General features: G+C 37.0%; 1 protein-coding gene across 1 annotated transcript in view; it reads left to right on the plus strand.

Moving 5' to 3' along the window:
* Positions 1-4180: 4180 nt before the first annotated feature.
* Positions 4181-16860, plus strand: part of TMEM232 (transmembrane protein 232) — a 195047-nt gene continuing 182367 nt past the window's right edge. Inside the window, exon 1 of the mRNA XM_032274759.1 lies at positions 4181-4703. The gene's annotated coding sequence lies outside the window, so the exon portion shown is untranslated. The remainder of the gene's footprint in view (positions 4704-16860) is intronic.

Genomic DNA, 16860 nt, shown 5'->3' on the forward strand with positions numbered 1-16860 from the left:
ACTTCAGAGGTTGGAAGCCTTAAGCCTTAGCAGCTTCCACATGGTGTTGAGCCTGCAGGGCACAGAAGTCAAGAATTGAGGTTTGGCAACCTCTGCCTAGATTTCAGAAGATGTATGGAAACACCTGGATGCCCAGGCAAATGTTTGCTTCAGGGGTGGGGCCCTCATGGAGAACCCCTACTAGGGCAGTGTGAAAGGGAAATGTGGGGCAGGAGCCCCCACACAGAGTCCCTACTGGGGTACTGCCTAGTGGAGCTGTGAGAAGAGGGCCACCATCCTCTAGACCCCAGAATGGTAAGTGCACCAATGGCTTGCACTGTGCACCTGGAAAAACTGCAGACACTCAATGCCAGGCTGCAGAAGCAGCCAAGAGGGAGGCTGTATCCTGCACAGCCACAGGGGTGGAGCTGCCCAAGACCATGACTTGGAAGAGAGATCCAGAATCAAAGGAGATCATTTTGGAGTTTTAAAATTTGACTGTCTCACTGGATTTCAGACTTGCATGGGCCCTGTAACCCCCTTGTTTTGGTCAATTTCTCTTATTTGTAAGGGCTGTATATTTACCCAGTAACTGTACCCCCTTTGTATCTAGGAAGTGACCAGCTTGATTTTGATTTTACATGCTCATAGGCATAAAGGACTTACCTTGTCTCAGATGAGACTTTGAACTGTGGACTTTTGGTTAATACTGAAATGAGTTAAGACTTTGGGGTACTGTTAGGAAGGCATGATTGGATTTTAAATATGAAGACATGAGATTTGGAGGGGTCAGGGGCAGAATGATCTGGCTTGGCTGTGTCCCCACGCAAATCTAAATTTGAATTGTATGTCCCAGAATTCCTATGTGTTATGGGAGGAACCCAGGGGGAGTAATTGAATCTTGGGGACTGGTCTTTCCTGTGCTAGTGTGTCGGTGAATAAATCTCATAAGATCTAATGGGTTTCTCATGGGTTTCTGCTTTTGCTTCCTCATCATTTTTCTCTTGCTGCCACCATGTAAGAAGTACCTTTCACCTCCTGCCATGATTCTGAGGACTCCCCAGCCAGGTGGAACTCTAAGTCCAATTAAACCTGTTTTTCCAAGTTTTGGATATGTGTTTATTAGAAGTGTGAAAATGAACTAATACAGTATTGAATGGAAATTATTTACAATTAAGTTATACATTCCTTGGCAAACCTAAACTGATATCACAGAATATCAAAAATAGTAAGAAATTGTCATCTAGAAAGTTGTTAAATAAAAATCAAAATCATTGTTAATTCTAATGCAGCAGTTCAAGCTGATAAATATTTTTTCATGGCTATATTTTTTCCCTGTGATTCACTTTTGATGTCAGTTTGTTTTCCCTGGAAAAAAACTGATTTTCCCTGGAAAATCAATTCTGATCTAGGAAGCTAATTGAGCATTATGGACATTTGAATCATGGCAGTAAAGATCCTAATAGCCTTGATTCCAAGCAGCTGGAAGACTGAAGCTTATGGTTTGAGAAAAATGATTAAAGAAAATATAATTCTTATTTTAAATTGCTTAACTTACTAATAGTTTCATCTCTTTCCTAACTTTTTAGTGAGCCCTCACTATGTAGATCTTTCTAGGTAAAATTTTGATAAGTGCTATACGTGCTTATCTTTAGAAGGTTTCCTTAGCATTCTGAGCGCTCTTATATAGCACTTATCCTTAGAAGGATGCCTTCTGAGTTACCCTGAAAGAGACAAAAATTATTGTGTTGGAAGGCTTCTAGAATGAGTTATTTTCCAAGATGAATGTGTCACTTTGGTTGAAGATAACAGAAACTCAATTTGTTACTTTAAACAGGAGATTTATTGACAGGATAATCAGTTTATAGAATTGATAGAAGTCTGGAAGACTAGGATTGAAATGGACAGGAAAAAAAAATGCTGTTCTGGAGGACTGTGAAGTAGGAGGTACCACAACTGTCTTTTGGCAGGAAAATCTGTACAGGTGCTACTATCATTGCCCAGGGCACAGTTATTGCTATTTTCGTTTTGATCTTATTTGCTAAAAAATAAAAATCTTATATAAACAGGAGATATTTATATAAGGAACATCTCCTTATATAAACAAGATATTTATATAAGGAAGAATTCACAAATATATATATTATATGCATAATATATATTTTGAACTTTTGATGTATTGAATATATATATAATATGTTGGATATATGTTTTTGAACTTTCTCTTTTGAAGTACAAAAGAGTCTTCATACTCAGATGGTTTTATATATATATATATATATATACACACACACACACACACACACAGTATATACATATATATATATACCATATAGTATCTATATACATATAAATACTATATACATATACGTATACTGTATATATACATATAGATACTATATATATACTATATACTAGAAGATACATATATACTATATAGTATATATATATATATGCATATGGATACTATATATATATATAGACTTAGACTCTTGGGCCCCTCCCAAGCAATCCACCCTGGAACAGCCACCAGGTCATTTGATAGGGAAGCATTTTCCTGGGGAAGATAAAGAAGGTGGGAACTTTCTTATTCCTATGAATAAGGAAACTCATATGGACTCACTTACCGCCATATGTTACTTTAAACAGGAGATTTATTGACAGAATAATCAGGGTTTATAGAATTGATAGAAGGCTGGAAGACCAGGATTGAAATTGACAGGAAAAAAAAAATGCTGTTGTAGAGGACCAAGAAGTAGGAGGTACTACAACTGTCTTTTGGCAGGAAAATCTGGAAGGGTGCTGCTGTCATTGCTCAGGGTACGGTTATTGCAATTTTCATCTTGATCTTATTTGCTAAAAATTCAAAATCTCAAATTCAGAAGAACAGTCTTTATACGTCCTGTGGTTGGTGAAATTTTATCTTTTAAATTTTTATTTATTTATTTATTTAGTATGAAGACTCTTTTGGACTTCAAAAGAGAAAGTTGAAAAAATATATCCAATATATTATATATATTCAATACGTCAAAAGTTCAGTATATATATATTATCCATCTTATATATATATATATATATATATATATATATATATATTTGTGTATTCTTCCTTTTATAAGCATCTCCTGTTGACTTTACTGTAGAATCTCTGGGGGTGACTTTTTTCTCTAAGTGCACTACAGTTTCAATTGATTTATATATTATGGAGAAGAATTTTTTATTTGGCCTTCCTTTTATGCCTTTTTAATTCAATCTTCATCTTATGATCAATAGCCTGGTTAACAGTTTGTATTTTTTGTGCTTTTAACACTTTACTAGATCTCTTGAAATTAAAACAAGCAAGCCACCAGGCCATTATTAAATACCAAAGTCTTTTCATGTTCATTTTATCTGGATTATGGCAAGTGCTTTTGATATTCTAGGATTTTTTTCTCTAAGATATATAGTTTATAGCCTTTGTCAATTTCACTTTTTCTTATTATCTTTAACTTACAGATCTTCTAGGAGTCATATGTTTCAGAGAAGCCTGGGATCAAATATTGTAAATTCTGTTTGAAATATAAAAATGCAATCAAAAAACAAACAACAAAAAAGATTTATTTGGTAGTTTTTATAAACAGAAACAATGTGGTATACAGTAGAGGTATTTCAAGTTAAATTTTTTTTCGAAGTTCTAATTTTTTAAGGCAGTTCATTTTGCAGGACAATCCTTGTACATTACATTTGAATTTTTTTTTTTTTTTTTGAGACAGAGTCTCACTCTGTCGCCCAGGCTGGGGTACAGTGGCATGATCTTGGCTCACTGCAAACTCCGCCTCCTGAGTTCAAGCAATTCTCCTGCCTTAACCTCCTGAGCAGCGGAGATTACAGGCGTGTGCCTTCGTACCTGGCTAATTTTTGTATTTTTAGTAGAGAGGGGGGTTTCACCATGTTAGCCAGGCTGGTTTCGAACTCCTGACCTCGTGATCTGCCCACCTCCACCTCCCAAAGTGCTGAGATTACAGGCGTGAGCCACTGCACATGGCCTACGTTTGAATTTGATCATGAATGCTCTTCCCCGTTATTCCATATAGTGTTTTACACTGGTGAACATTAGTAAAATATGTTGCTCGTTAGTAGACATAGGAATTCTACAAGGGTTTTTAAAGGTCTCATATTAGATAATTCTGTTGCACAGTACCTTTAAAAATAGGCATTCTTTTGTGTTTAAATTCGCCCTCTGGTGGTTAGTATATGGCAGAGCATTCTAGATGCTTTGTTTACTCACTGACGGGTGCCAAAGACACCGGCTGCTCCAAACTTTCTATGTAAAAAGAGCTTACGAACAGCAATTTGATTCAAAGTCATAGCTACTTTTGGTATGACAAGCATGCTGATTTGTTTTCGGGGAGTGGCATTAAGACATTGAGGAGACGTTTAAGCCCTGTCAAGCCACTTCTTGCCGCGGCTTCTGGCAGGATATGCAAGTATGTACAATATTTAAAACAAATCATTACTATGTTCTTTTAAAACGTATAAAGGTTTTTCACACAACATTGCATTTATTCTTCCGAAATTGAACACAAATGTGGTGGAGACGGGTATGGGCAGGTGGAAATTCACTTATAAATCCTGATTGGCTAAGCCCCGGTCACGAGACTGTAAAAGAGCACTCTGTCTCTCAGAGCGACTCCCATAGCGTCGTTAGCAACCAGCCTCGGTTCCCAGCGGTCCACGGCGCAGCGGTGAGTGATTAAGAGGTCCTGCTTCTGATGACTTGGGAGTTAAGATTATTGTCACGTTCACCATCCCAGGGCAATTGGAAGACTCACAAAGATCGGCACAGGGGAATAAGGAGCCTCCTTTCTTAGGGTCCCATAGCTTTGTTAGAAGAAACTTTTACTACTCACACTCCCAGGCCAGACTTGCCCTCTGGGCCCCTCCTAAGAGTCTAAGCGGTCCACCTGGAACAGCCGCCAGGTCAATGGATAGGGGAGGCTTTTTGCTGGCGAGAATAAAGGAGGTAGGAAGTTTGTTACTGCTATGAATAGGGAAATTCATTTAATCTCCTTTGGACTCACTTGTCCTGGGGAAACTCTGAATTCAGAAGACCAGTCTTCATACATCCTTCTGTGGTTGGTGAAATTGTACCTTTTAAATATTTATTTAGTATGAAGACTCTTTTGGACTTCAAAAGAGAAAGTTCAAAAATTTGGCACCGTGTGTGTGTGTGTGTGTGTGTGTGAGAGAGAGAGAGAGAGAGAAAGAGAGAGAGAGAGAGAGAGAGAGAACATTGGAGATATGTAATAAAACAACTTTTAAAAGCCGTTAATCTTGAGAAGAATATCCAACTTGTCTGTTAGGAAATATTTTTAGAAGGGGATAAATCTAGTAGGAGTCTTTTATTTACCTTACCATGATAACAGTATGTCTGAACAAATCCTATCATTTGGTATTCAAATGATTTGCTTCTTCAGGTTAGAGTCTAAATCTTGTATTCTCTAATGCATGTTACCTTTCCAAAGTCTTGATATAATTTTAATGTTATCTGTTTTTCAGAAAATTTCTTTTAAAGTATATATTTTCAACTTTATTTTAACTGGAGTTTTAAAAAATACATGAAGAATTACTGTAATAGTAAAACTAAAAAAAAAAAAAATATGGGTCTGTGCTAGGTTGCAGATGAACTGCCAAGCACCCAGGCAGACTGCTGGAGCCATTGCATGAGCTGAAACATTTCTCTTTAAAGTATAAACATTCTTGGCTGGGCAATCCACATACATACTTGATTCAAGGTAGCAGATTTTTATTTCAGTAAGCTATTCTGCACGAACCCTTATGATCTTAATGAGTAGTGCTATACTCTTGCTGAACATCCGATTCATTATCAGAATCATTCATTGTCATGATAAATTTGATGAGTGTTCCTGTCTTGAAGTTCATTGTCCATCCAGAGCTCCTGGTAAAGTGTCTGCTCACAAATGCTTAACATTTTCCAAAATGTGTCCTGTATCTAATTCTAGGAGATGATGATCTACAGGTTTCTCTGGTCAATACATTTAGAAAAAACTACATGTCGCACTGCTACTCAGAGAGATGTACAGTATATATGAGCATGTTAACACCGAGAAATCTTAGTGTATGCAAACCTACTTAATTTTGTCTAATCCAGTGGTTTCCCAAAGTTATTTCACAACAGAAAGCTTTTTGAGGTAATTTCATCCCAAGAAGCTGTATTTTACAGGATGTATTTTAGAAATTAGTGTTCTAAACTACATATCACACTTTTTATTTTTGTTTATATTGCCATACCTCAAGCAGTGAATTCATTTCTTTAAAATGTTTCCTACTGACTCATTATAATAGCAAAGAAAATACATCTCTTTTAAAGATATACCACCTTTGTAAATTATTTCTATTTCATTGCATTTTCAAGAGTGGTATAATCACTTGCTAAATCTATATTTATTTTAGGATTACTAGATTCTTACTACAACATGACAAGTTTTTTTGTTGAAATTATATTTTTAACATAATATTTATTATGTTATTACATATATTTTAATATTATGTAGCAGGTGCACTATACCTATTTGGTGAAAAAATAAATAAAACATAATTGATTTCTCTTTTAGATAGCAAGGTGACTATTCTATCAGCATTCTTAAGTCTATCATCCAGGGAGGTAAAATAAATCGAGAAGGGACAAGGAAGAAGGTACTGTGCCTCTATCATGAAAGTGAGCTTTACCAACATCTCCTACTAAGCTTTAGCTAGAACTCGTAGTTGCAAAGAAAGCTTCAGGATAAATGTTTTTTAGCTGAGGACTTTGCTGCTTCCAACAAAATTAGCGTTGCTTTAATAAAACAATGGAAGAGTGAATATTGGATAGGAAGCTAGTGGTACCAAGAGATAATAGCAGTCCCAAGGAGTATAGATGATAATGTATATAGGGAAGTTGTGTAAACAGAAGTAATACTTTACTAATAGCTAACAGTCTATACAGATTTTGAGATTTGCAGGATATTCATTTAGCATCTAATTTAAACATAATGGAACCCATGGATAATAATCTCAGTAGGCCCCCAAATATAAACAACTTGTGAACAACATGCTAGCCATAAAGTAGCTGTGACATGCTATATTTGAACTCTATTACATTGATAAAAAATATAATAGATATTTGGACAAACAGAAAAACACACAAGCTCACTTGTCTCTTGTATTTGAGGTATGTTTCTGATTGAACACATAGCCTTTAAGTTATGTGTCAACTGGTCTAAATGCCTTAAAGGAATTTCAATTAAAAACGATAACCACTGCCAAAACTCACAAAGGAGAAAATAGATAATCTGAGTAGATATATAACTATTAAAGAAATGGATCAATAATTAATAGCATTCCAAAACAGAAAGTACCAGGACCCATAGATTCACTGGTGAATTTTACCAAACATTTAAGGAAGAAATTATATCAATTATCTACAAGCTTCTTTCAGAAGATAGAAGAACAGGAAATACTTCCTAACTCATTCTGTGAGGCCAGCATTATCCTAATACCAAAATAAGACAGACGTTATAAGAAAATAAAACTACAGACCAATAACTCTTATGAAAATATATTGAAATAGCCTCAACAAAATATTAGAAAATTGAATTGAACAGTATATAAAAAGAATTTACTCTGTGTCTACTTCTGCTTCTGGATTCGTTCACTTTACTAACATACAGACAGATACGCAAACAAAAAAAACAAAAAATACTATGGCTGTGGTAGCCAGCCTCTAAGATGCTCCCAATAATCTTTGCCTCTTGACATTCACACCGTTTTGTAGTCCCTGCTGAGATTGAATCATAGCCAGTCTGTATGAGCAATAAAATGTGATGGTAGTAAAGTAATGACACAGGCTTTGCAAGGCAAGGTGTAAAGGTATTGAAGCTTTCATCTTGGTTTCTTGGATTGTTCTCTTTTCTGGGCAACGGAAGATCCACCGGGGAGTCTTGGCCAGCAAGAGGGTCCCGACCTGAAAGAGGGGGTGCACAGAAATAAAGAGAGACAGAAAACCTGGGTTCTGGAGGACTGAGAAGGCAATGCCTAAACAGCGAATTTATTTTTGTCCAGGGTCTCAATATATACCTTAAGACCATAGATGTTTAGGTGTTTACACAATCAACAATGGAAAGTTACAAAATATAAGATCACGAAAACAATCTTAAGCATGACATTCAAGGATCATAAAAGTGGGCAGGTGGTATGCTTTATCTGTTTTTACCAAAACACAACTTTTGTAAATAACAATACCTAAGAGTCACAAGCTAAGCCATAAAGTCATTTATCTAGGGTTCAAGGTAGTCATGCGGATAAGGTTAAACTTCTTGAAAAACAAAGTCGTAAAAGTCATGCAGAGGCCTAGTGGAGACATAATGTCTGACAAAACCACACGACCCTTGCCCAAGCGTCATTGCAGTCAGAAGTAGAAACTTTTGCAACATCAGTCATTTCTTAGTTCCTTCTTTCCCATAGCTCGACTGCCTCCAGCAGGAAACTGTGTTTGGGCTCAAGCTCACCGTCTGTTGAGGCCCACACATTAGGGGGGTCTCTCACAGAAGCGTTCCCCACACTCACTGGCGGAAGCCAGTATCCATGAGATCACAGGAGAAGCTCTGAGGAGACACCCACATGAAGAGCAACTGAGGCCTGCTACAACAGCCAGTGTTAACTTGACAGCCATGTAGTGAATGAACCACTCTGGAAGTGAATCCTACAATCCTACTTGTCTATTAGGTGACTACAATCCTAGTCAGATCTTTAGGTGACTGAAACCCCTAGCTGACTGACTGAACCTGCAGCTGTCATTTGACTGCGGCTTCATGAGAAACCCTGAGCCAGCTATACCCAGCCATGCCACTAACAAATTCCTAATCCAGAGAAACTGTGAGAGATAATAAATGGTTATTATTATTTTAAGGCAGTTAGTTTTGGAGTGATTTGTTATACAAATTAGATAATTAATACAATAGCCAAGCCTTTTGTGAGTTTATTTTTCTAAAGATGTAGGGGAAAAGGTGATTTCATTGTATACTAACTTATTTCTGCCATGTCCCTTTTTTCTGTCACCTGTCTTCCATTTCTACCCCACCACATCTCTGTCTTCAGCAACCTCCTGCTTAACCCCCAATCCCGACAGACAATGTTTTATGTAATATCAGTGAAATATCACCCTGGCATTCAGCTCTCTAATGATTTCGCGGCTGCAGAAATAATATTTTGAAGTGTTTTAAGAAGTGATTTTAACTATCAGGGACAGTGCCACCTGCTAGGCAACATCTGTAAATGCATAGATGTGCTTCTGCTTCTCTGCCATACTGCCTCTTCTGAGATTTCTAAGCCACCCTGGGATTCTGATGAATAAAATTATATTTCTCCTCTTGTTTTAAACTATGTCTTTCTTATTCAGAGATCTAGTGTACAATACCAGTAAAAATGGAGCTGCTCTGGTCAAACATTCTAGGGAAGCAGTCCCTCCCCTCTTACTTCCCAGATACACACACACACACACACACACACACACACACACATACACACACACACACACACTATACAAACTCACACATATGATAGCTTATGAGTCATTCTGTGGAACATGGTTTGAAATTCACAATTTGAGATCAGTATTTCTCAAGGCAGGAGAGGTTGTGATACTGTCATCTTGAGAGCAACAGTTCTTAATTATGAGGTACTCTCTCAGAATTGAAGAATATGTTTAGCAACCCTGGACCCTGGGCACTGAATGTCCTTTTTCAGAACCCTAGATATTATGACAAGCAGAAGCACATCCATGCATTTCTAGATGTTACCTAGATGGTAGAAAGAATCACTTCTTAAAACACACACACACAAAAGGTTTCTGCAGCAGCCAGACCAATAGAAAGCTGAATGCCAGGGCTACACTTTATTGGTGTCACACGAAATCTATCAGTGTTTGTTGTAATGTCCTATGTTTATATTGAGTGTGAAAGATTGCCCCATGAAACGGTTTATTATTTTTACCTTCAAGAGGTTATTCATTACATTAAATTCTATCTTTCTTATGATGGCTTTGGAACAATTGTCTTATAACTTTACTGGGAATAACTTCTTCCCCTGCAACTGGTTTGTTTTTAATCAGATAGACAGATACAGTAAATTGTAGCTTTAAACATTTTTTTAAAGATGAATGTATACTATACCTTTAGCAAGTGAGTATATGTGAATTTCTGGCATAGATTTTGTATGTTGATCTCACTGTATCTCTCTTACTTTCTGACCCTACTTAATTCTTCCCTATTCTTTGCCAGTTTAAAGTTTAATTTTCTCTTATATTTATTTTTGGAACTTATCTGAAAGACCTTTATAAATGACAGTGCATCAACAATTGAGCATGCGTTAATGTAGAGCAGTATATTAATAGGAAGAAGTATAGCACAAAACACTCAGTCAAGATTCAAGTCCAGAAAGTGTATAGATTTTATCTGAAGTAATTTGGAACAAATATAGTTGAAAGCAAGCTGTTCTATGTGAGAAGTTGGGCCAAATGTTGATTTAGACAAAAGTGAATGCAATAAAGTGGGAATAAAATCTTGAAGGCTGGCATCAAAATAACTCTTAAATAGTGCACTATTATAGAAAGTTCCACTTGAGTCATGACTCATTCCATCTTCCCCCCGAACTCAACATGAGGTAAGCTGAACTTGGTGCAGATGTGGCCAAGATGATGGGACGCCCTCTCCCCTAAGTCTCCAATCAAGAGTTACTGTATCTTACTAGTAGGGGCAGTTTGCCAGCATTTCTAATTCCTCTTCAACTCCAAATTTAAAAGACTAATTTTCTGGTGCTTGTGGCTGAGAGGTTGGGGGCTCTCTTACTTTACCCAGTCTTCACGCTTAAGAAGGAGGCTTTATATTAGGTTCGGCAAGATAAACATATTGATACCCTAATTCCCCTTGTTGCAGCTCATTATACGAGAGAGGTTTCACAGAAGACATAAGCCATGAAGATTGAAAGCTACTGCCCTGCCCAGCTGCTAGAATAGTGGCTTGGAGAATTTGCCCAGGGAAAAAGGCAGTTTAAGAAAAAAACTCTGAAATCGTCCCCAAAGAAACTAACTTTATTTGAAACATAAGGTTCAAGCCTAATGCTGCTCTTGAAAATAATAGCTCCTCTAAATAAGAGCAACAAGCTAGGCCGGGCGCGGTGGCTCAAGCCTGTAATCCCAGCACTTTGGGAGGCCGAGGCGGGTGGATCACGAGGTCAAGAGATCGAGACCATCCTTTCAACATGGTGAAACCCCGTCTCTACTAAAAATACAAAACATTAGCTGGGCATGGTTGTGCGTGCCTGTAATCCCAGCTACTCAGGAGGCTGAGGCAGGAGAATTGCCTGAACCCGGGAGGCGGAGGTTGCGGTGAGCTGAGATCGCGCCATTGCACTCCAGCCTGGGTAACAAGAGCGAAACTCCGACTCAAAAAAAAAAAAAAAAAAAAAAAAAAGAGCAACAAGCTAAACTGCAGGACATCTGGTTTACCAGAGAGAACCAGAACGAGGGACAACTAATAAGAGCCCTCAAAACTGTCTCTGCTTGAATTTAATTGAATCAGACTGCTGAACAATTTATACTCTAGAGAATTTTAAAAAACAATAGAGTAATTAGTTGATAATTACTGGAGACCAATGGGCTGGCATTATTATAACACAGAATGAGGCACACAGCTTAACAGAGAGAGTAGAGAAAGAGACCATCAAAGAGAGCCTTGCCAAATTCATTGTCATCCAGGGTGACAGTTTGAATGTCCATGGTTGTACCCTCTGAAGAGTGGCATCAAAAGCTTCACAGAGTGGAAAAAATATAATTTACTAAAATATCCTAGCCAAGTCATAAAACAAGCAAACAATAACAAAGCTCAGAAGAGGGAGGAAGCAAAGCTGTACTCAGAATTGCTACAATATATGCCCTAAAATAATCAATTTTCAACAAAAAATTATAAGACATCTAAAGAAACAAGAAAGTGTGACTAATATACAGGTGGGGAAAAAGCTGCAAAAAATTCATGGAAAAGGGACCATATGTCAGATTTGTTAAAGACTTTGAAGTAGCCATTGTAAATATGTCCAGAGAACTAAAGGAAACCATGTTTACAGAGATGAAGATATGAGCACAATGTCTCATCAAATAGAGAATGTCAATAAAGAGATAGAAAAGATTGAAATTTTATACACACTCATAAATATATATGCATGTGTGTGTGTGTACATACATATATATATATGTATGTATATATATAGCATGTATGTACACACACACACACACACACACATAGAATCATGCGCTGCATAGCATTTCAGTCAAAGATGATTGCATATATGACAGTGGTCCCCTAAGACTATCATGGCAAACCATAAAGCCTAGGTGTGTAGTAGACTCTACTATCTAGGTCTGTGTAAACAGACGCTTTGATTTTTGCACAATGGCAAAATCACCTAACAACTCATTTCTAAGAACATAGCTCCATCATTAAGTGACACATAACTATATAAATGAACTGTATTTCATGAACTAAATGGAAATTCTCGAGTTGAAATTTATTAGAGGGTCTCAATTATAAATTTGAACTGGCAGGCTAAATAATCAGTGTACTTGAAGATAAAATAATAGAGTTGAGTGCAATCCAAAGAAAAGAGAAAAAACAAAATGAAAAAACACATGAGTAGAACCCTTAGAGAAGTGTGGGACACCTTGAAGCACACCAACTTTAATGTAATGGGAGTGTTAGAAGGAGAAGAGAAAGAGAAAGGAGTAGAAGAAATATTCAAGGGATAATGGCAAAAAACTTCACAAACATTGAAAAATATTAATCTTCACACCAAAGAAGCTCAGTGAACTCCAATTAGGATGAATGTAAAAGAGATCCACTCTCAGTCATTTCATAGGAAAAATACTGGAAGCTAACTGCAAAGAGAAAATCTGGAAAGCAGCAAGAGAAAATGACTCATCACATACAAAGAATAGAAATAAGATTAACAGCTATCCAGAATTGATTCTCATCAACATCATTCTTCAATTTAAAATTTTCACCTTAGAATATATTATGTTTTGAAAACCCCATAATAATCCTGGTATGGATACAATTCTTAATCACTTACCTTAAAGCCTTGGAGGAAGACTTTTGGAATTCAGATTTTTTATGATATTTATAATGATAACACAGACTATCCCCATTGAAGTCTATCTAGCACGGCACTCTATAATCAAATACATAAACACCTTTGCAAACAAATATATGTAGATTTATACTAAATTGGACAAATATGTATAAATTTCAATATTACAGTTTATCTATATAGAAATAAACTGACAAGTGAAATAGTTGGATAATTATAGACCAAAAAATTCAGATACTTCTTAGTTCGAAGAAAAATATTCAATATACTTTTAAACACATACAGAATCAAACTAAGTTAAAGACCTTGTATTAGCCTATTCTCACTGCTATACAGATATTATCTGAGAGTGGGTAATTTTCAAAGGAAAGAGATGTAATTAACTCACAGTTCCACATGGCTGGGGAGGCCTCAGGAAACATGCAATTGTGGCAGAAGGTGAAGCGGGAGCAAGGACCTTCTTCACATGGTGGCAGGAGATAGAAGAGTGAGGAGTGAAAGAGAAAAGCCCCTTATAAAATGATCAGATCTCGTTAGAACATCTTCACTATCATGAGAACAGTATGGAAGAAACTGCCCCAAGATTCAGTCACCTCCCACCAAGTTCCTCTTGCAACATGTGAGGGTTATGGATATTACATTCAAGATGAGATTTGGATGGGGACACAAATCGTATCAGATCTGTATATAAACACAATGACTTTTAAATCATACTTCAGGTTGCTTAAGAACAATGGGCAAGAGGATGCATCAGTTTTGCCATCTTTGTTGTCAGGTGGGATTTGAGCATCTGTTTTTTTTTTTTTTTTTTTTTTAAGACAAGAGTCTAGCTCTGTCTGTTGCCCAGGCTGCAGTGCAGTGGCATGATCTCGGCTCACTGCAACTTCCGTCTCCTGGGTTCAGGAGATTCTCCTGCCGCAGCCTCCCAAGTAGCTGGGACTACAGGTGCCTGCCACCATGGCCAGCTAATTTGTTATATTTTTTTGTTAGAGACAGGGTTTCACTGTGTTAGCCAGGATGGTCTAGGTCTCCTGACCTCGTGATCCCCCCGCCCCAGTCTCCCAAATTGCTGGGAGGGATTTAAGTATCTTATGATGGGATGGAAATAGAATTGCTGAGTAATGAGTTAATACTTTGATAGCTGGCCTTTTAAATGACTTTTTCAAGCATCATGTCAAATCAATATGGGTCCAAGTATTAGCAACAGAGTAAATGGCATCATTAATACTGAACTCATTCAGATCTTGGATTCTTGGACCTCTGTTAACTACAGCTAGCCCACAGTTAAATAAAAGTTTATATTTTTATTAATAGAATATAAAATTTCATGGCCATATGTCTTTGTTGCAGATGTTACATTATGTGTGTGTATGGGGGAGTGGGCTAATACATACTGAAAATGTTACTTTTTACAGAGAGGATCAGGAGAGGATAAGAGCAGTTGTCTGAGAAGAATAAATTTTACAGTTTTTTTTTTTTTTTTTTTTTTTCTAGTCCAGATTGCCTATAATGATCTCATGTCCCTGGTACAAAGTGGTCTTTCAACTAGTCAAGAAATAATTATCTGATTATCCCTACTTTATTGTCTGCTTAGTGATACATACACAAATTGCTATATACTTCATATACCGTGTACATTGGTTTTTACTAATTAATGCCCAGTTTATCCTGTACCATTGGTACACACACACAAAGCCAACCAGTGCTTAGTGTCCTTAAAACCTGTAGCTTTCCTTCCCTCAGTCATAGTTAATGTTCTTCTAAAACATCACAGGTACAGAACTGTTTCTTCAAGTTTAGGACTAAGGTTTTGTTGGCAAAAAGAGTCACACTCTGTGAAACAGGGATCCCCAACTGATGCTGTGGCCTGTTAGTAACCACAGCAAGAGGTGAGCGGTGAGCAAATGAAGTTTCGTTTGTATTTACAGCTGCTCCCCATTACTTACATTACCACTTGAGCGCCACCTCCTGTCAGATCAGCAGCAGCATTAGATTTTCTTAGGTGCATAAACCCTATTGCAAAGTGTGCATACAAGAGATCTTGGTTGCAGGACCCTTAATGAGAATCTAATGCCTCATGATCTGTCACTGTTTCCCATTGCCCCTAGAAAGAACCATCTGGTTGCAAGAAAACAAGCTTAAGGCTCCCACTGATTCTACATTATGGGGAGTTGTATAATTATTTCATTATTAATTACAATGTAATAGTAATCTAAATAAAGTGCACCATAAATGGAATGCATTTGAATCATCCTGAAACCATTCCCCACCCTGTCTGTGGAAAAATTTTCTTCCACAAAACTGGTCTCTCGTGCCAAAAAGGTTGGAGTCCACCGCTGTAGAATATTTGAAGAGATGTATTCTGAACCAAATATGGGTGTCCATGACCCATGACGCAGCCCTTAAGAGACCCTGGTAATATGTGCCCAAGGTGGCCAGGGTACAGCTTGGTTTTATACATTTTCGAGAGACGTTAGACATCAATCAAATACGATTAGGACATACATTTGTTTGGTCTAGAAAATGGGACAACTCAAAGCTGGGGGTGGTGGGTTCTAGGTCATAGGTAGATTTAAAAATTTTCTGATTGGCAGTTGGTTGAAGAGTTATTATTAGTAGAAAGGAATGTCTGGTTTATAATAAGAGGTTATAGTGACCAAAGTTTTATCACGTAGATAAATCTTCCAAGTATCTGGCTTCAGAGAGAATAGATTGTAAATTTTCTTATCAGACTTAAGGTCTGTGTTGATGTTAAATGCTGGCCAGCTTTCCCTGAATTCCAAAAGGGAGGAGGGTATAATGAGGTATGTCTGACCCCTGCTCCCCTTTGCATCATGACCTGAACCAGTCTTTCAGGTTAACTCTGGAGAGCCCTGGCTGAGAGGAACGACTTCATTCAGATGGTTGGGGTTGAAGGGGGACTTAGAATTGTATTTTTGGTTTGCAGCTTTCATCAGACATCACCTTAGAAAATGTATTAATGTACTTGTCAGCAGAATGTTTTTTCATGAAGGCATTCAGATATTTTATATCAAGAAGCTTCTTAACTTTCTACAGCCAATCTTTGGAATATTTACACTGACAGTGTTCAGTTCTTCATGAGCAATACTGTCTTGTTTAGTGAGCCACATATCAATCATTTCCTCTATTCATACAGTTTAGTATTATTTCATATATTCACTCGTCATTTACATTTAGTCTCCATACCTTTGCTTGTTTTTCTTAGTCCTTTGAATTAAAACATTTATATTTCTTCAGCTTAGGGATTTTTTTTTTCATAATTAATTACTGTTTCACCTCTAATGATTTCTTTACTCCTTCACGAATGACCTAAAAACATTGATTTAGGCTTGGTTAGATTACAAAAGCAAATAAAGGCCTTCATGTTCTTTTATGGTTTTGAATAGAAGGAATTGTACTTTTTGCCACTTTCAAATTTTAGGTATATTGTTCATTGGAAAACGATATTTATATTATTTGAATGCAGGGCCAAAATAGACAAAAAACCCTGTTAAGAGACAGATATGTGTAAAAATATGTCTTATTCATATTTAAATTAAACTTTGTCTAGTATACATATACAGAATGTGATATTAATCAAACATTTTTTCTTGGGTAATTATTCTCCTAAGATCACCCCAGCCTTATCATGGAATTTAGCATCTTCAAATGTGGTAATGTTGGTTTACAGGTCAGTCCTTTTCC

This window comes from Sapajus apella, unplaced genomic scaffold, assembly GCF_009761245.1.
Source record: "Sapajus apella isolate SASKATOON/1434 unplaced genomic scaffold, GSC_monkey_1.0 scaffold1, whole genome shotgun sequence".
Classification (NCBI taxonomy): domain Eukaryota; kingdom Metazoa; phylum Chordata; class Mammalia; order Primates; family Cebidae; genus Sapajus; species Sapajus apella.